Genomic DNA, 21,480 nt, shown 5'->3' on the forward strand with positions numbered 1-21,480 from the left:
TTAGAAGCGTGGAGAGCTGAACCAAGAGAGGAAGCTGAGGCAATTATTTAGGTGTAAATATTCCTGTCAAGGTGATTCCTTCTACCTTCCGCTCTTGTGCTAAGTCATGAGAGAAAAAGTATTTATCCACAGCTAAAGCAATACATGTTGACACACACATGCAATGATAATCGAAATTAGCTTTCACAGTCAGGGCTTCTCAAATACACAGATAAGAATACTATAAAAAATCCAAAACATTTGAAGGAAAACCATTATGAAAGGAAGCAACAAATAATTTAAAGAAACATACATATTTTCAGGGGGATATGAGAGGCTGTCTCATCCATGAAAAATAACAGGCTGAGGGGCCGGCCGGGTGGCGCAAGTGGTTAAGTGTGCACACTCCGCTGCGGCAGCCCAGGGTTCACAGGTTCAGATCCGGGGCATGCACCGATGCCCCACTTGTCAAGCCATGCTGTGGCGGCGTCCCATATAGAGTAGAGGAAGATGGGCACAGATGTTAGCCCAGGGCCAATTTTCCTCAGCAAAAAGAGGAGGATTGGCGTCGGATGTTAGCTCAAGGCTAATCTTCCTCACACACAAAAAAATTAAAATTAAAAAGAAATTTAAAAAAAAAGCAGGCTCAATTATAAATTTTGAAAATAAAAAATATGTGATCATTAGTACTGAAAAAAAAGAATTGATGGGCTCAATAGCAGAATGATTACACCCGAAAAGTAAATTAAAGTGTTAGACTATTAAGGCAATGGATTTTCCTGTAACACAGCACAAAAATTAGACGGGGGGGTTGAAGAGAGAGTAACATGGAAGAGAGATCCAAAAGGTCCATGGGCCAGCCCCGTGGCTTAGCAGTTAAGTGCGCGCGCTCCGCTCCTGGCGGCCCGGGTTCGGATCCCGGGCGCACACCGATGCACCGCTTCTCCAGCCATGCTGAGGCCGCATCCCACATGCAGCAACTAGAAGGATGTGCAACTATGACATACAACTATCTACTGGGGCTTTGGGGAAAAAAAGGGGGAGGATTGGCAATAGATGTTAGCTCAGAGCCGGTCTTCCTCAGCAAAAAGAGGAGGATTAGCACGGATGTTAGCTCAGGGCTGATCTCCCTCACAAAAAACAAAAAACAAAACAAAAAAAAAGGTCCAATATTTGACTAATGTGAGCTTCTGAAAGGACTGATGTGAGGAAACAGCCAAAAATAAAATGTGGTGGGAGATGCTCAAAGCTGAAGAAATATAGGAGTTTTCTGTTTAAAACTGGACCATCAAGGGGCCAGCCCCAGTGGCCTAGTGGTTAAGTTCGGCATGCTCTGCTTCAGCGGCCCTGGTTCAGTTCCCGGGCGCAGACCTACACCCCTCCTCTGTCAGTGGCCGTGCTGTGGTGGCGACTCACATACAAAAAAAGGAAGACTGGCAGTGGATGTTAGCTCAGGGCAAATCTTCCTCAGCAAAAAATAAATAAATAAATAAATAAATAAATAAATAAATAAAATGGACCATCAAGGGCTAAGCAGGATAAATAAAAAGGACAACCACCTGGAAACACCTGGAAAAATATAAAAGAGAACAGATAATTTGAAAATTCTTAAAACTTCCAGAAACGGAAGTAAAAATTTTAATTGCAAAGGAATGAGATTGAGATGATAGACTTCTTTCTGGTAAAAATGGATGTAAGAAGACAATGGAACAATTCTGGAAAGCTCTAAAGGGGAAAAAATGTCTGAAACTACAGTTTATGCCAATGAGCATAATTCATTTTAAAAGAACTATATTGAAATACTAGAAGGAAGGGAAAATGTATATATAACAAGAAAGTTTGATAAATATAAATTTATTTTTAAATTATGGCAAGAAAAGCCCAGACATACTAGTTACAGAACAATATGAATAATATATGTGCTTCTATTGAAAATTAGAGATTTTTAAGTTGGGTAAAAATAAACAAAATCTATAGCTAAATGCATGGTGTTTGCAAAAGATCTATCTAAAGCAATGTGATATAAAAATATTTGAGAGGCCAGCCCAGTGGCACAAGCAGTTAAGTGCACATGCTCCGCTGTGGCGGCCCGGAGTTTGCTGGTTCGAATTCCGGCCATGCACCGATGCACTGCTTGGCAAGCTATGCTGTGGCGGCACCCCATATAAAGTGGAGGAAGATGGGCACAGATGTTAGCCCAGGGCCAGTCTTCCTCAGCAAAAAAAAAAAAAAAAAAAAAAAGAGGAGGATAGGCAGATGTTAGCACAGGGCTGATCTCCTCACAAAAATATATATATATATCTGAAAAGAAAAATATATCAGAAAATTGCTAACAAACAAAAAGAAAGCAGATGTAAAAATGTCAGTACCAGACAAAATAGAAATCAAGACAAAGGATGAAAAAGAAAAAGAATGATATTATATAGAGATGAAAGGAATAATATAAAAATAATATATACTCTTTGTACTTTAAATTTGTATCCGCAGAAATATATAAAACAAAAATGGAGACAAACACAAGTGAAATTAATAAATGCACATAGTCAGAGATTTTAATATGTCTTTCTTATAAACTGACAGATCAAGTAAACTAAAAATAATTAAATCTATTTAGAATTCAAAAGCACAGACAATTTTCAAAATTGGTTTTATAAATAATGAGCATATACAGAACTTTGTACCCAAGGGAACATTCATTAAAATCTACCATTTTTTAGTCGACAAAAGAAATCTCAGAGGGCACAATCCTCTGATCTCAAAACAGTAAACTCATCAAGCCACTCACATTATGAAGTGTGTACTATGTGCCAAGTGTTGTTTGTTCTAAGCTATTGTTGCCAGATTTAGCAAATAAAGGTACAAGATGCCCATTTAAATTAAAATTTAAGATATTCGAGGAATAAGTTTTTAGAGATTTTTAGAGTTAATAAACTTCCAAAGCATTGGGGAAGAAATAGAGAAACCTTCCAATACCCTTCTAAGAAAATTTTGTAACCTTGATACCTAACCTAGACAAACATGGCACAAAAAATAAAACCATAGGCCAAGTTAACTTTTAAATATAGCTGCAAAACTTCTAAATAAAAATTTAATAGATTAAATAGAGCAGTGTATTAAAAGTTGCATGATACCAGAAATGCAAGAAGATTCAACACTATAAAATGCTTTAATGTAATTTATTTTTAAAAGATTAAAGAGAAAAACCACAAAATTATTTCAATAAATGCAAAAAACCCATTTATTAAAAGTGACCCCTGTTTATTATATTTTTATTTGTGTTTAAGTATATAATACAAGAAGAAGTTTTCCTAACTCGATGAAGCATAGCTGTCTAAACATCAGCAATGACAAACTAGAAAATGTAATGAACAAAAGTCCTTAGTCATAATTGAAAATGATAGAAAATTAAATTAATTAACTAACGCATATGTGCAATATCTATAGTAAAAATTTTATTGTAGGACATAAATGAAGATGTAATTAAATAAAGAAACATACCCTATGCTAAATGGAAAGAAAATATAGCAAAAATAGTCATTCTCCACTAAATAAACAACAAAATAAATGCAATCCCAATTCGAAGCCCAACAAGATTTTTTAAATAAAATTTGACAGTCCAATTCTCAGAAAAGATGCAAAAATAGCCCCCCAAAATTATCAAAAGATGGAGAATTTACAGTATCAAATTTTAAAATATACTATAAAAATATAGCAGTTAGAGTTATGTGACAATGGTACATTAATATACAACTACAAATGGAGGAGAACCGAATCCATGATGAGAGGGCATTCCAAACCAGTGAGAATAAGACTGAACAAATGGGGTGGAAAAAAATTGTTAAATTCCTAACTTAGTGCCAAGACAAAAACAACGTATGCTAGGTAGATTAAAAACATAAGTGTCTAGGCCGGCTCCGTGGCTTAGCGGTTAAGTGCGTGCGCTCTGATGCTGGCGGCCCGGGTTCGGATCCCGGGCACGCCCCAAGGCACCACTTCTCCGTCCAACGCGAGGCCGAGACCCACGTACAGCAACTAGAAGGATGTGAACCTATGACATACAACTATCTACTGGGGCTTTGGGGGGAAAAAAAATGAATAAATAAAATCTTTAAAAAAAAAAAAAAAAACATAAGTGTCTAAAATAAAACTATGAAAGCATTCAAAATATATTTGTAATCTTGGAGTACAGGAGACCTTTGAATGATATAAAGTACATATGTCATAAAAGAAACTATTGACAAATTAGACATTAATATTTAAAACATGTGCCTGAAAAAAAGGCATAATATTCCTACCAATATTGTTAATTTTTAGCATTAAGAAATTTAGAATCTTCAGAAGAAATGGCTCAAAACTAAGAAAGTTAAGGTGGCCAGGGAGAACTACCAGGCCTACTGTATAACTGTATAACTGACACCATGCTAGGAGCTTGACATGAGGTATCCCATTTAACTCAGGGAAACCTCATCCGACCTAAAAGGATGTATTATTACGATCATGTTGCTGAAGAAGAAATTTGCCTTTAATCATATATCAAGCAATTGGCTGGAGTGGAATTCAAGCCCAATGCTTTCAACACCATCTTGACTCTGCAAAATAAGAAAACATAAAAAAATTATGCAAAAAATTGCATGAGTTCTAAATAGCCTGTGAAAGTAATCAATTAGAATTGGTAGATTAATTTAAGATAGAAATAAGCAATTAAAATGCACTCAAAGAAAATAGTTATTTAGTATATTGTATGGAGAATACAAAAGATAAGAAGGAGGAAGCAGGAGACTCACTAAGAGGCTGGTGAAATGATTTAGCATAACGCTGATAGATCCTGGACCAGTCTCCAGGCATGAATCTGTAAAATGTTACAAAGTACTAAAACAACCGCATGCAGAGCCAGACTCAGCTGTAAAAGAAATCATTTGACTCTACTTCCTAGGTTTTAACTAGGCTGCTGGTGTGCTGACAACACTGATACTGGTAGTAAAGAATCTTAGTAGCCAGCTAAAAATATGACATAAGACTGCCTCTTGTGAAGTCATGTGAACTGTCGCTAATCTCCATATACTTTCATTCTGAATATGAGGTGCAGTGATTTTGTGTCTTGGGAAGTTCCTGGCCCACTTAGTAGAGTTAGGTCTAGAAGGCTTATCAAAAGGGTTTTCTGGGAGAAATTTGGGGTCTTCAGAGTGTCTGCTGATTAAAAAAGACAGAATCTACTTAAGATAAGAACCTATTATTCAAGTTAACAGATAATGGGAAGATTTCTTCAGTGTGTTTTGTTTTCCTATTGCTAGGAATAATTCTGAAGTACTTATATTATTTTAAATAGTGTCAGTCCCTGCCCTGTGTGATAAGAGTTGAAGTAACTTCAATCTACCAGGTTAACACCCCCTCATCCTGCAGTCCTTCAGTCTGCTAGGTCCTTTCAAGGTCCTGCAGTGGTTTAAGAACAGTGGTGAGCTTTGCAATGAATATGGCCATTCACATTATAGGATTTGGGATGCCTAGAGCAAGGTCTGGACCTAGCATACCAACTAAATATGAAAATTCACTTAGTAATCTCTCTCCTATATGCCCTACTTACGTGACTTGATGTCTGCCTCCAATTTTGTTTGCTTTCATCCAGTGAAAATGGCACCACCCATCTGGCCTGAGCCTGGCAAGCGTATGGCTCTTCCCAGTCTCTTAGGGGCTTAGTTCTGCATCTGTACTCACAGGCAGCAGTTGGATTGGTTGTAACGTGAACTAACAGCCTGGAATCCAAGTACTGCTAGTCTCCAACTATTTCCATGTTTGCTGAGCTCCCACGGTCACTGTGGCTTAGATTGATCATCCCCCTCTTTGAAGAGAAATATCCTTCACAGATGTGAACAATTCCCCACCAATAAATTTGGGGGGAAATAAAAGCCATTGCTTAAATTGAACAAAAAGGGAAAATTAAAGTGTTGATATTTGGTTATTTTGGTACATGATACCACCAAATAAACATAAAAATATTTATTTTGATGAGTGGTTAAAATTTTTTTTTTTTTTTTTTTTTTTACTATATTGTTTGCTATGGCCAATAGAATTCTTAGCTGTTTCCACTTTGGACATTTGAGTTAGAAGGTAACATTTGGAGGTAAATAACATTTTGGCCAGATGAAGCCTGCTGCCTTGTGTTAAGCTGAAACAGAGTATTCCATGGAAAACAATTGGAAAGTAAATGTAAAGCAATGTGCTCATATATTTGTGAGTTTAAAGCCATCTAAAAAAGGGAGAAAAGAATGAGTTGAAGCTTTTCTTCTCCAATAAAAACTCTATAAACTAGAGATTCCTTTGTTTTCCTTCTTGAAAATATAGTCTACTGCCATGAGTGGTTTCTTTCGCAACACATAATGATTCTTGGAAATGACATTCACTTTGAATGTGGACAGTTGAGCCTTTGGGACAGAAGAGTTGTTTCTACCTTTGTCATTTTGTACAACAGCTATAGTAGGAGAACTATTTTCTCCCAAAATTACCACTTAAGAGACCTAGAAAACTAAACAATGTCATTTTGTCTGTTTATAAAAGACAAAACAGTCTTTCTATTATCAACAAAGTAGAAGAAAAAAGCAACTGAACTAATGGTATCTTTAGCACTGAGAATATACCACAAGCCATTAAAAATAGATGCATGTAAAATATTTAAGGATACAGTTAAAATGGTGGTGTGTTGAAATTTTTTAAAAGGATTAAAAAAATAGGAAAGATTTTTGCAGACTAGCAAAAAAATTAACGGAATTTTTTTTAGAAAAATGACTACAGATAAATGTTTTCAATGTATTTTTCTTATCTCTTTCCTTTTTGAAAAAAGACTTGTACAAAAGATAGCACAAAATGTGCCTCACTTAACCTGTGGATACTGGAAAAGATAGATTATGCATTTATGACTAAGTAATTTTTTCTCTTAGCTATAATAATAAATCACCATTGGCCTTTACAATTGATTCATAATTTTAATGAGCCAAGATGGTGTATCTATCCACCTGTAGATAAATATTCAAAATTATATAACTTGAGTGAACCAAGTATGAACTATATAAACATCATGGCTGGAAAAAAATCAGAAACTAAGGATCAGTTAAGTGTAATTTAAGATTAAATATATATCCAGTGTTGTACATATATTTGTTTCTTTTTCTTCCCCGGGGTTTGCAGGTGGATTTAGTGATTATGAAATGAATATGAATAATAATGACCTAAGTCTACAAGTATATTACTACGAAATACATTTATAAGCAATAAATTACTACAGTGCACTGATGAGAATGTGTACCATTTAGCTTCAAATCACCTTCCATTAAACGAAATTGATAGCCTTGTATTTGTTAAACAACCTACAAATAGCAAAGTATTGTTATTGTTATTAATTATCAATATTTTACCAAGTTTCTTTTTTTAATTGAAGTGTAATTGACATACAATATTAGTTTCAGGTGTACAACGCAATGATTCGATATATATATACATTAAAAAATGCTCACCATAGTAAGAAATTTTTATCATCGCCTTCAAGTTAGAATTCCAGTCTACACGTTCAGTCTACAATTATTTTGAATTGTCCCCTGTTACTTTCACTACATCTTTATCAGTATTCCAAATCCTTAAAAATTTCCAAATTTAGTCTTTTTAAACCTGAAATTTGGGGGCTGGCCCTGTGGCATAGCTGTTAAGTGTGCACGCTCCACTGCTGGCAGCCCGGGTTCGGATCCTGGGCACGTATCGATGCACCGCTTGTCAGGCCATGCTGTGGCGGCGTCGCATATAAAGTGGAGGAAGATGTGCCCAGATGTTAGCTTAAGGCCGGTCTTCCTCAGCAAAAAGAGGAGGATTGGCATGGATGTTAGCTCAGGGCTGATCTTCCTCACAAAAACAAAAACCATGAAATTTGTTTGTCTAAGTACCTGAAAAACAAAGAGATTATTGTGTTGACCAATTAACCAGATTTTTTACACGATTTAAAAGTATTATTTATAAGAAATTTAGTTAGAATGTTGGCCTTCTTATAATTAAAAAAGATAATATCCTAAAAATTGTTATAGCTTTTTTCAAAACTTTTCAGGAGATTGTTATATGGTTAAATATATTTTTCTATTAGAAAAATAATGTAACAAACCTTAACCTAAAGATACAAGGCATTAATAAGTAACGATACTATCCAGAAAAGAATGCACTATAAGTTTCCTGAAAACATTTTTTCCTACTGCATTTCTAATTCAACCTGAAAATAAATTAATTTGCATACAATTTTTAGAAGTTCAACTATTCAGTAATGTATCATAAAGACGTATTTTTCTCATAGCATGCTCACAAAATCAGTATGAGTCGTTATACCCCCTCTCTGCATAAGAGAAAATGGAAATTCAATGAGGTCATGCCTTTGCCTCATCATTTAAATACAAAACAGGTTCATTGTCCATGTTTCCTGGTTTACTGATATTGTCACTTCAAGGAATCTCATATTCGCTGTTTCATACCTGAAATAACCATAGTCTAGAAAAAAGTTTAAATTAAAATGAAAATGGCCTTTAAAATTGGTATTATACTGCTGATGTCACCATCAACACGTGCATTATCATTTTCATAGGGGCATGTGAATAGTTTACAAACTGGCAAATGTTTTTTGCAGAAAGAAAAATATTTTAAACCTATAAACAAGATATTATGTGTTTTACTCAAAATTTTTTTCTATCTCTATATTAATTTTAATAATAAAGCTTAAAGTATAGAAGTGAACCCTACATAATATTTGACTATGTAAAAATCTCCTGAGACAGGAATCAACTAGTAAAGGTTATATTTGTGTAGCAGGATGCCTGGCAAGCTATGCTTTTCCTTTTTAAGCAAAAAGAGGCAAATTTGAATCAATTTTGAGGAGGTGTGTGAGGGAAAATGTTTGCAGAGGCTAAGTAGGTATGTATGTGTGAATGGACTGGTTGAATGTAAGTAACAGGGGACATGTAAGTGGGACATATAAGGAAAAATGAACCCATAACCCACTTAAAAGCACTCAAGCACAAAATTTTCAAAGTCCTGTGCTAGTCATTGTCTTCTCAAACTAACAAAGGGCTCTCTCCAACTGGTAGCCACCAGTTTGCAAACCTTGTTTAGGTAGGATTCAGAAGACATAAGTCACACATTTATTCTTTGTTTCAAGTCATTGGGCCAACCCCTCGTATTTTACAAATGCCGGTTTTGCACCAGTTACTCCTGGGGAAGAGTATAAAACATCTGTTTTTGGGTTGGAGGAAGGCTGTTATTCCTAATACCCTCTTGAAATGCAGGACATCACATGGAGAAAGGAGAAATTTTTCCTATCAATGGAGAAAGCTACTAGAAAGAGGGGGATTTGAATCTAATTTATTCCCTGTGTTCAGGATTGAGATGGTCTGACTGGAGGTCGTTGGCAGAAAAGGACGGCAAAGACTGCAAAGAGGATCTTGCAGTGGCATAAGGGAAAATCTTAAGGCCAGGACCCAGAAGTTCATGAGTGTGCACAGCTGAGACTAGAAACCCCTTCAGGTCTCTTTGCCTCATCATTTAGGTACAAAACAAGTGTTCTGCACATGAATAATGTGACTTGAAAAAGCTATAACCTCGGGGCTGGCCCAGTGGCATAGTGGTTCAGTTCACACAATCCACGCTTTGGGGGCCCGGGGTATGCGGGCTCAGATCCCAGACACAGACCTACGCACTGCTCATCACACCATACTGTGGTGGGCATCCCACATAAAATAGAGGAAAATGGGCACAGATGTTAGCTCAGGGCCAATCTTCCTCAGCAAAAAGAGGAGGATTGGCAACAGGTGTTAGCTCAGGGCTAATCTTCCCAATAAATAAATAAATAAAAAGCTATAACCTGGATGCCAAGTACAGAAACATGGCCTAAGAAAGATTCATGACTGAATGAAAAAGGATAGTCCTTGCTGTATGCAAAGGAACAAATTACAGTAGCAACACTCTGTGCTGGAAACAGAGGCAAGGGCAACCTTGAATCAGGGACCTACAGTGAACTGATCAGAATGTCCTACTGCTCACCACCTCATGTTTGGAAGCAACTCCAACAACTTCAGACCTTAGTAAGCCCCAGGAATCTTGGATGACTGGCCCAATAGTGTCCTAAGAGGGAGATTCTGGACTTCTACCATGTATGGCTAATGGAGACAGAAAGGGACAAGTAATTAACTAAAGAAATAGAAAAGATATCATCATCTATCTAGTTCTGGCTGGAGAAGCGGGTCTTTCTGGTTACATCTAGTTCATTAAGAAATCAAAGATTTATGAATATATTATTTGGTAGAGGATTAGATTTCAAATTCTTATTTAGAACTTGTAGTAATATGGTTTCCTTTTACAATAAATTTTTTTAAAACTATATTCAAGAAAAGTGTAGACATTTATCTTTAAAATATTTTAGCTACATTTAATAAGTAAAATCTAGTAATGAAGATATGGCTTTTCATTTACATCATTCATCACTTAGTTGCTATTTCATTTCAGAATCACTGCACCCCTGCGAATTAGACCAAATTACAGTTTGATATTCAAGACTTAGATGATAGATAACGTTTGAGAAGTTTAGACCAAGCACCCAGGTCTTTTGGGTCAAGTCATTACGCATAAAATAACAGAGAACCTCAAATAAATAGCCAAATACATTTTATTTCTCTTACTGCCCACCCTGGCCAATGTCCATTTCAACTACCTACCTCTTTGAATTTTTGGAGCAAAAAAGGACACAGAAGAAGATGGCAACGCTATTTGTCAAAAGAGGAACCAGGAAAAAGATCCCCCTGATTCTTCTTCCCCACCTTTCCCAAAATGTGGTCAAAGGGCTCTTGCATAAGAGTCACATGGGAGCTTGTTACCAATGAAGGGCCCTGGGCTCGCCTGCAGAGCCTGTGCCTAGGATCTCTCCGGTGGCCTCTGGGGATTTGCATTTTTAACAGCCTTCTCAAGGGGTTTAACCTGTGAGGACAACTGCCTACTCCCTGCGAGGACTGCCCTACATATTAGTTTAAAGTTCCAGTGTTCAAGTTAGTTGATTAACAGCATTTTCAATTACACATAATTTGTTTATAAAGCCCTAATGAATGGGTCTGTGTTTAAGTCATTATGAATCACAGAAAATTACTCTTTGCGTTTTTCCATCTCCTATAGTTAATTTACCAGAAATGGATCAGCTTATGAATTGGCTTTTGAAATAAATACCATGTTGTTTTAAAATATTTCCCTTCTGTTTTCGACTATTAAAATGTGTTATGGCCTGAGGAAAATATATAAAACATCAAAAGAAAAGTCAATATTGAAATTGGAATCCTGTAATAAAATGATATGGAAAATTTGAATATGGTTTGTTTAGTCTAATGCTGCCAGAACTTCAATTGCTCCCTTTCACTAAGTCAGGCAGTTACAGAAGTACTATTTAGGCCTTTCTCAATTCTGATAAAAGGCACTTTGGTTAAACAAGATTGGAAGATTTGAGTATAGGTAAATTTCTGCTTTAGAAAAGATAATGCTTAGGGAGAAAAGAGAAAAATACTTTAGAAGCTATCTATGAAATATTACCAAATATAAATGAAAACTGATTAATGAATTCATATAAAAGTCAATATTTTTTCTATGTAAAAGACCAATTTTACTAATATCATTTATTTACTAATTCCTTCTTTTTCCAGCTGAATTCTAATGATTCTTCTCTCATGTTCTAAATTCTCAGAGGTTCTTGGCATAAGGTCTATACCATTTTGTTTCAATTATTAGAGGTCTGTACTGTCATAAGCTATGCTAAGACAAGACCCCCACTCCTTGTTCTACTTTTTCAGAATTGCTTTGGACAATGTTCCCTTCATATAGATTTAAGATTCGGTGTGTCTGGTTCCATGTAAAATCCTATTAAGACTTTTATTTGAATTGCATTACATTTATGGACTCATAAAGGGGAAATTTGACATATTTCCAGTTTTGAGTCTTTTCATCCATAACCATGGCAAATTGTCACATTTATTATGTCCTTCAAAAACATTTTGTAATTTCTTTCATTCAGTTCTTATACATCTTTAGTGAAGTATATTTCTGTGTATTTGTATTTTTTGAGTAGTATCTGTTTTCTGTAAGATTTTATATTTGGTTATTGCTGATGCACAGAATTATTTTTGTGTGCTGATTTTTTCGTATTCAGGAATCCTTTTATACTCTCTTTTTAGTTCTAATATTTGTCTGCATATTTTCTTAGACTTGATGTATATTCTGTCACATACAAATGAAAATCACTTTGTCTCCTCCTCCCCTCTCACTTGCTATTTTTTTAATTTTCTGATTTTAATGCATCAGCCAGATTCTTCAGTAAAATATTGAACAATAGGCTGACAACATGCGTTCTTGTCCTAACGTCAATCAAAATGCTTCCTAATGTTTTGCCACTAAATATTTGTAGAGGATTTCAGTGGTTGTCCTTTATCAAGTTAAGATAGTTCTCTTCTATTCTTAGCTTGCAAAGAGTTTATAGGTAATAAATTTTATCAATTTCTTCTTGGGAAACTATTGAGATATTCTCTTTAACCCATTACTGCTTTCATGGTTTTTCTGACGTTAATCTGGCTTTATACTCCTAATATAAATGCTTTTGGTCATTGTGCATTATTTTTTAATACTGGTGGATTTGCTATGGTAATAATTTACTTGAGATCTTCACACCAATGTGCATATTGTGTAGGCTTCCTACCGGTCTTCCCACTCTTCCATGTCTTCCCTGTAGCATGTTTACCACACACCTGCTATGGATCCTTCTAAATCAGATCATGTTACTGAAATGGAAAACCAAAGTCCTGAACAGAGCTCACAAAACCCTATACAAGCTGCTCCCACAACCTCCCTGAACGCGTCCCCTTTCCCATCTCCCTTGCTCACCCCTCTCCTTGCTGTTTCTTGAACCAACCGTGTACACCCTTGCCTCAGAGCGTTTGCCCTCACTGCTCCTTCTGCCTGGAGTGCTTTCCCCCAGACATCTGCATGGTCACTTTCTAATTTTTTTAGGGATGCTCATATGTCACCTCATGAGTGAAGCCTTCTCTAATGACTATTTATAAAAGAGCACCCCCTCCTCTATTCCTGTCCTACTCAACTTACTTTATTTTTCTTCACAGCACTTGTCATCACATGACATGTTTTATATTTATATGTATGTGTTTATTTGTGGTTCCTCCTCAGACATCCAAAATGTGAGTTCCATGTGGGCGAAGATTTTATTTGTTTTTCTCTTCATTATTTGTATCCCCATCGGTGAAGATGACTGGACCATGGCAGGTGTTCAAGAAAATTGGAGATAGCATTCCTGCCTGTGGTACCTACATGAAGAAACAGTGTTCATTCACTCATTCAGTAAATATTGTCTACCTACAATGTGCCTGGACCTGTGCCAGACATTGTAATGTCCACGCCCAGGGTTCTGGTTTCTGAGAGTGACTTTGTGTTGACTCTCGTGGGCAAAAGGCCAGCTGCTTAGTCATTTGCCCGTGTCAAGGTATAAATTGCTTCTGACCACCATTTTCAGTGAGGGCAATCCTTTCCTAAATCCTGGCTTTGTGCTAGTATTTCAACGCTAGCTCTCTGACTGCAAGGAGGCTTCAAACTCAACTCCTTTTCCCCTGGGGCATGAGATCAATAATGTTCCCCTCACCCCCGCCTCTTGCCCAACCCTTCCACCCCAGCCTGTGTTTTGTTTTGTTTTTATATCACCTAGCATTTCACTTCAGCTCCTGCTCACTCTGACTGGAAGGTTCTTCTTTATTTCTGGCACATGGGATTTCCCTCTTGGATTAATGATTGGCTACTTATTCAAAACATTTGTTAGCTTTAAGCCAGCATGTCCATGTATTGGTGACAAGAGACAAAGCCTTTTGCATTGGCCAAAATCTTGTCATGGGAACTGAAATTCTCTTAAATATCTAAGAAACTGTGCTTATAATTCTGGGTATTATGAGTGGTGAATAATTTCTGTGGCAACATGCCCTTAGTACTCTGGTGAAAAATAAAAATCCTGCTTCTTTCTATATTGATTTTTCACTTCATTGTCCTTAAAAATATGCCTTTAAATGTCTAATTTTTCATCTTCCCTATTTCATGATTGTTTTTGTAAATTGTTGATGTTTCATAGCCCTGTGAGTATAAATCATCATTCCAAAGATCCTATGTTATATTCAGTGCATCACACTGGAGTCTTAGGTGTGGGTTATTTTACTGCATCTCAAGGTGCCAACAAAATATGCTCGAAAAAGCTCTCGCTAAAGATACCTTAGTATAGAATCTCAACATGAGTAAAGAATATTCAGAGAAGGTTAGAATGCACAGGGGAGCCCCAGATCAGAGAAAGAATGCATTTATAATTCAAATGATTTTTACACAACTCAATAGAAACTCTATAAAGGGATTGTCTTCCTGCCTTTGCGATGCCAGCCCAGCAATGTCACTGTAAGACAGCCTTTCCTGAAAAGCCTAGGTGTCCCAATTTCATTAAATAGTTGGCTGAATGATTTCAACATTTGTTAGATTAATTTAGCCATCTTTCTTCGAAAGGGAATGCCCTCCCAAAGTTTTTTTCTTCTTTTTCTTTTGTTTTTCTTAGTTTTTGCAGATTTTTTAAAATGGCTTTATACCAAGAGTACTAATTATGAGGGGAAGATGTCCATGAATTTTTTCCAAGCAGCACACTAATTACTTTGGAGACAATGCTAAAACTAGCATGTTTAGATTTAACCGTCGCTCACATGGCTTTTGTCTACATAATGCCAAAGTAATGGCTTAACTAAACATGCTCTTCCCTGAACTGGGTCACATTAGTGAATAAACCAGTTGCAGTTGTCTTTGCCACCCAGTGTAGGCAAAAGAACTGACTGACTCAGTTTATAGAAGATCTGAAGACTGTCTACATTATTTTTACCATCCACATGAAAGCCACTTTAGAGTAATCTCTTAGCTTCAGAAATAAAATCATGATTGATGCACTTATCATTCCTTCATAATACATAGCAGTAATTCAGAGCAAAAAGAATGCATTTGGGCATCCTCTGTTCAAGGTTAGTACGAGATAGAATCAAGTACTAGTTAGAGCCCAAATGCCAAAGCCAGGCTGTCTGTGTTCAAGCCACTTACTAGCTGCGTGACCTTGAGAAAGTTACCTCATCTGTAAAAAGTTTTCTTTTGATTATAATTGTATAAGGTTGTTATAGGATGAAATAATTATAGTTATATACAAATGCTTAAAACAGGGCCTGGCATATAAGTACATTATAATTGTGAACTCACTTGCCCTTTCTCTCTTATCCATACATTAGAGTAATAAAATTTATGTTTCCCACAACAGTGTTACATACATAAACATAGCAATGAGACCACATTTATTGTATCTTTACTCACAGTCCCTTAGTAAGGGATATGTTTAGAATGAAGTTATATTAATTTGATAAAAGGCCAGATTGGACCCATGGCTCTTTCTAGATTAGAGTATCGGTAAACCAATCCTTATAGTAGTTGCCAATTTGAATATCTTTTATTCTTAAAGTGGTAAGCAGCAGATTAATAGAACTATTCAGAAATCATACATTCCAGTTATCCTCCAACCACTTCTTCTCCCAAAAAGATCAATAAAACCAAAAAAGGGGCCAGCCCAGTGGCATAGCGGTTAAGTACACGTGCTCCGCTTTGGCGGCCCGGGGTTCACAGGTTCGGATCCCGAGCACGGACCTACGCACTGCTTGTCAAGCCATGCTGTGGCGGTGTCCCATATAAAGTAGAGGAAGATGGGCACGGATGTTAGCCCAGGGCTAAACTTCCTCACAAAAAAAAAAAAAATAAAAGCAAACAAAAGTCTTGGCAAAATAGGAAAAAAATAATAAATCTTAAGAGAAAGATTTCCTATTCATTTTCAAAGCTTCATTCTCAACTTCTCTTTCCTTTCTCTCTAAATACACAGTATGGCATCTACATTTGTAAAAATTGGAAATGGTATTATTGCTATTAAGTGAAACTAATAACATTAAATACTAGCAACAGCTAAGAAGACAAGGTTTCTTTACTAGTGTAGAATTCATGACACATATCTTTTTCATTCTTATGAATAAAAAATACTTTCAGTGGTAATGGAATGACTTAGTTCAATGCTCAGAAATTTAAATATACCACTCTTGGATACCAAGTAGTGTAAACAGGTTAAAAATTCTCCAACATAAACTATGCTGAATATTTCATCTCTACTTTTTTCAAGACAATATAAAAATATTAATTTTCTAACTTGAGATAGATACAGTTCTGGAAATAAAATACAGTCAGGATATACTCTTAGCCCATTTAAGCTTATGCAACTTCTGATCAAGTATATATTATTATCAAGCATATATATTATGAAGCATATAGACAGATTCAATTGAAAAGTAGTCCAACTTCTGTATAAATTCTCAAAATAGATTTTCTGGAACTTGTTTTATATCATTGAAAAATTTTATCTATATGAAAATATTTTTATTAATCCAAACTCTGGAAGAAAATATTTTTTTTTACATATTTAGAAATTTTCTTTTCCCCCTTTGTTAGTGTGGGATATCTTTCATTTGCCCCTATAGACACCCGTTCCACCCTTTCCTACCCTGCTATCTGCTCTAGGAGAACAAGATTTGTGGACTATAATGGGACCCTTTGCCCACTGGCTTCCTATTGGCTTCAATTAATGAAAAACACTGGTGTGAGATCAAAAGGAAAGAAGAGAGTGAAGTTATGGTATTTATGCCACAGACTAACTGATCTCTCAATCAAAAGTCACAGCTCTCGTCAGGCAGACCTCTCCACCTGCCTTCCATGTCTCTGGTTTTCAGGTGCTGTTCTCTTCCCCATGCCCCTTCTTGCCAGGGTGATAACCTGGGCTCTGCATGCTGTTCCCTCCACTTGCCCCTTCTTGCCTGGGGTGTAATTAGCCCCAGTTACTGCAATATCCCTTGTAATTTCCCCACACTCTGCCCACAAAAAATACCCCCTTCATGAAACTATTGTCAAATTACAATATGAAAATGCCATTTCATCACACTTAAGACACTCAGCTAAAGCTTCCTGCCAGTACCATGACTGACACCCTTACCTAAAAATCTTGAGATTTTTAACAATTTTTTAATTTAAAAAGTTTTTTTTAAATCTTGAGATGACCCAAAATGTATGTATTATTTTGTTCTAGGAAACAGAGCTTACACTAAACAGAATATTTGGGTTTTGTACATTTTTAGTGCCTTTTAATAGTTCATGTTGCCACCTTCTTCCCCCAACTTCTCCCAAGGTATGCAATGCCAGGTCCTTCTATTGCCCTTCACCCTTTACTGAATCAACCATCCAATAGTACTTCACATCTAAGAACTTGTCTTGTTTCCCCAGTGTCAGCATTTACCTATATTAGTTCCATTTCCTTAGGCACCTACTTACAAGTAAAAGTTTCTGAACTGTATTAACTTGGTAGCTGGTTGGTTAGCATATTTTCAGGTTGACAGATCTTTTCTGGAACCAGTACCTAATTCAAGGAATTGTAGTAGATTTCTGGAGAAAATATTTTGGGATGGGCAGGCTTCGCACTGCTTCAAAATCATTCCCTAGTGGTGACCATTTACTCTGCCCAAAAATAGAGTCAGACGTTATAGTCAGGAGATATCTGTTTTCAACAAAAATTTAAGGATTACAAAAGTGAATGCAGCAATCGTATTGAATATGTTTTAATGGGAGATTAAAAGGATTTTGTCTTGCAAATAAATTAAGACATACATTGTCTAACAGCACCATTCTGCTAGTAACTGTTGAAAATCCTTTACCTGTAATATATGAGGAACAAATTTCATATTCATTATTTTTATAATATTAAAAGATTGAAAAAGATTCAATTTAAAGACATATAAAACTTATAGCTTATTTATATATAACTAAATTCTGTTGGTGGTTGTTTTGTGGAGATAATTTTTTCACTAGGCAGTCAATTTTAAAAATATTTAATGTTATTTTCTCATGTTGAAAGACTTTCCAAAAATGTACTTTAGTAGAATTATTTGTCTACTCACAAGTAGCAGAAAATTACAACCTATTTAAGTCACACTGAAGGTAAAGATTCCATCTCTTTACATAAAATTGCCTTCAATTATTCATGATCAGAATTATAAAATGATAGAGTTCTCATATTGGCTTCACAGATGAGCTGTATCTAAGTTTTAAGGCATTGCAATTCAATTCTCAGCTCCATTTATCAGGATTGATATTTAAGCGATGGTGAGCAATGAGAGTCCAGATTGAGTGATGAGAAGTGGCTTTGACAAAATGTCACAAATACTTAAAACCCCAGCATTGGTCAAAAAAAAATCTATATTCTTTAATAATTAAATATATATGGTAGTTATGTGATGCCAAGATTTTGGAAATTATTGTGATAAGAGTAAAAGTGTTGTATTAATGAAGCCACTATTTTTAAAAAATTGATAATGATATTGTATTTCTCTCAATCATTTTCTCATCAGGCTTTAAATCATATTCAAATCTAGAGAAGCAATATCTATGCCTTGATAAGTGGGAATAAATCATGTTTACAATGAAAACAAAGTACAGAGAAGTTTGAAAAGAGGAAGCAGATTTTAAACATGAAAAATAATGTGCAGTTATAGGATCAGAAAGAATGGAAAATTTATGTTAACAACCACCAGTTGGAACTATTTTTCATTGGACTGTCCCGGGACTGATTTTGAATCATCTCTCCAATGTGAGGACCCCAAAGATGAGCTCACATGATACATTCTGCTCTAATGGGTGTGCTGGTTTCTGTGATCCCCAGAAAAGAGAAGTACTTGAGGTGAGGCTCACGATTGCCTTGACTCCACCTGGGGATCGTTTCCTGACCATAGCAGAGAAAGCTGGAGTCTAAAAAGAGCATAGAATTCCTACTGAGCTAGGGTGGAAAAGATTAGAGTATAGGCTAGCTAAAATGACTGGAATCTGTGCAGCAAGCTACTGAAGAGGAGGAGATAATGTGTGGAGAAGGGGTGAAGTTGTACAGGAGTTCCCTATGAGTCTTTTCTGAAGGCTAGATTGCATATTGACAGTGCAAGCCTATCCAGAGCTTACAAGAGAGTGGCTGCTATGGAATATAGAACAGAACAGACATACGAGAGATCAAACAGAGATTAGAGATGTTGGAGATATAACCCAGCCAGAATGGAGAAATTTCTTTAATAGCTTGTGACTACCCTAGATATCCAGCTGAGACAACAGAAAGAACAAGCCTTAGAAGTAAGAGCCACACCTTAGAGTAAGGTCTGCTTTAGACCTGCCATAACAAAGCCTAAAACTGTGCCCTGAAAAAATCCCTAGGAGAAACAGTGTTTAAAGATTTTTGAGTCTTGCCAAGCTGAAGAGCTTGACAACTATCTAGGATTTCCACAGATTTGTCCCAACGCAGTAAATAACAAGCCTACATAAGTTCAAATTGATCAGCCAGTAATAGAACTAACTATGGAAGCAAAAATCAACACTCCTCAAAGTAAGATAACAGAATTCAGAATCTCTACCAAGTACCATTTAAGATGTCCAGTGTATAGTCAAAAATTATGAGGTGTGCAAAGAAATGGGAAATTGTAACCTATAGTCAAAAAATAAAAAAACAGTCAATAGAAATAGAATCTGAGATGGCCTAGATGTTCGATTTAGCAGGCAGCTATAAATATTTTCAAAGAATTAAAAGAAAATGTGTTCAAAACTAAGAGAAGATTTGGTTTTAATGAATGAACAGACAGATCACTTAAGCAGAGAAATGGAAACTATTTTAAAAAGAAAGCAAATAGAATTATAAAATGAATAACTATAATAACTGTCATGGAAATTTCAGTGAATGAGTTTACCATGGACTGTAAGTGTTAAAAGAAAGACATTTGATTTTAGAGGTCAAAAAAAAAGAAAAATGAAGCACAGCATTGAAAACCTATGGGACAACATAAAATTGATAAACAGAGATGAGAGTGAGAATGAGGCACAAAAAAATTTGAATAAATAAGAAATTTCCCAAATTTTCTGAAACAAACATTTACATATAGGCCAAAGAAGCTCAGTCAACTGCAAGCTGAATAAAATCAAGGAAAACCACACTTGAAATATGACAGTCAGTATTCTGAGAGTCAAATATAAAAAGAAAATCTTGAAAGAATCCAGTGTTTATCTGGCGTGCGAAAAGGAGAATGACAATATGAATAACAGCTGACTTCTCAGAAACAATAAAGGTCAGAAGGCAAAGAAGGACATCTTTAACGTACTAAGAGAAAAAGTTCTCAACCCAGAATTCTATATCCAGAGAAAATCATCTTCAAAAAACTGAGGGTGAAATAAAGACAATTTCAGATATATAAATGCTAAATAAACTCGTTGCCAGCAGACCTGCACTAGAAACAAAATACTGAAGGATATTCTTCAGACCAAACAGAAATGATTTCAAATGGGAACTTGGATCTACAGGAAAGAATGAGACCCATAAATAATAAATAAATGGATAAATATAAAGGGCAATGTTTTGCTTCATGTGATTTCCTTAAAAGACAACTGACAGTTTCAAGCAAGAATAATAACAATGGAAGGTGAGATTTATAACATATATAAAGTAAAATATGTGACAATAATAGCATGAATACTCTGAACGGTAAATGGAATTATATTGTTGTAAGATGATTACTTTTGTGAAGTCATAAGTGGAAAGTGTGAAGAGACAGTTGTAAAATGGAAAGTGGTACTTTATAGAATCTAAACAGATTTTGATGAGTCAAGGATGAATATTGCTAACTTTAGAGCAAACAATAAAAATAATAAAGATTATACCTAAGAAATTAATAGAGAACTAAAATGGAATTCTAAAACTATTCTAAATAAGGGAGGAGAGAAGCAGCAGAGAAATAAAAATTGAAGGGAAAGTGGAAAATGAATTGAAAAATAGAAGGCTTAAACCAAAACGTATCAATAATTATACTAAATATAAATGGATTAACATTCAAATTAAAAAGTAGAGATTGTCAGACTTGTTATAAAGGGTGAACCACCAATATGCTTTCTACAAGAAGTATACTTTAAAGATACAAGTAAGTTAGAGTAAAAGAATGGAAAAAGATATACTATGCAAAAAGTCAGAAGAAGAAAGCTGATGTGTTTGGGGGCCGGCCTGGTGGCGCAAGCAGTTAAGTGCGTGTGCTCCACTGCAGCGGCCCGGGGTTCACCAGTTCGGATCCTGGGCGTGCACCGACGCACTGCTTGGCAAGCCACTCTGTGGCGGCATCCCATATAAAGTGGAAAAAGAAGGGCATGGATGTTAGCCCAGGGCCAGTCTTCCTCAGCAAAAAAAGAGGAGGATTGGCAGATGTTAGCACAGGGCTGATCTCCTCACAAAAAAAAGAAAGAAAGCCAATGTGTCTATATTAATATCAAGACAGAGTG

Source organism: Ceratotherium simum, chromosome 9 (assembly GCF_057802395.1).
Source record: "Ceratotherium simum simum isolate JZ-2026a chromosome 9, ASM5780239v1, whole genome shotgun sequence".
Taxonomy (NCBI): domain Eukaryota; kingdom Metazoa; phylum Chordata; class Mammalia; order Perissodactyla; family Rhinocerotidae; genus Ceratotherium; species Ceratotherium simum.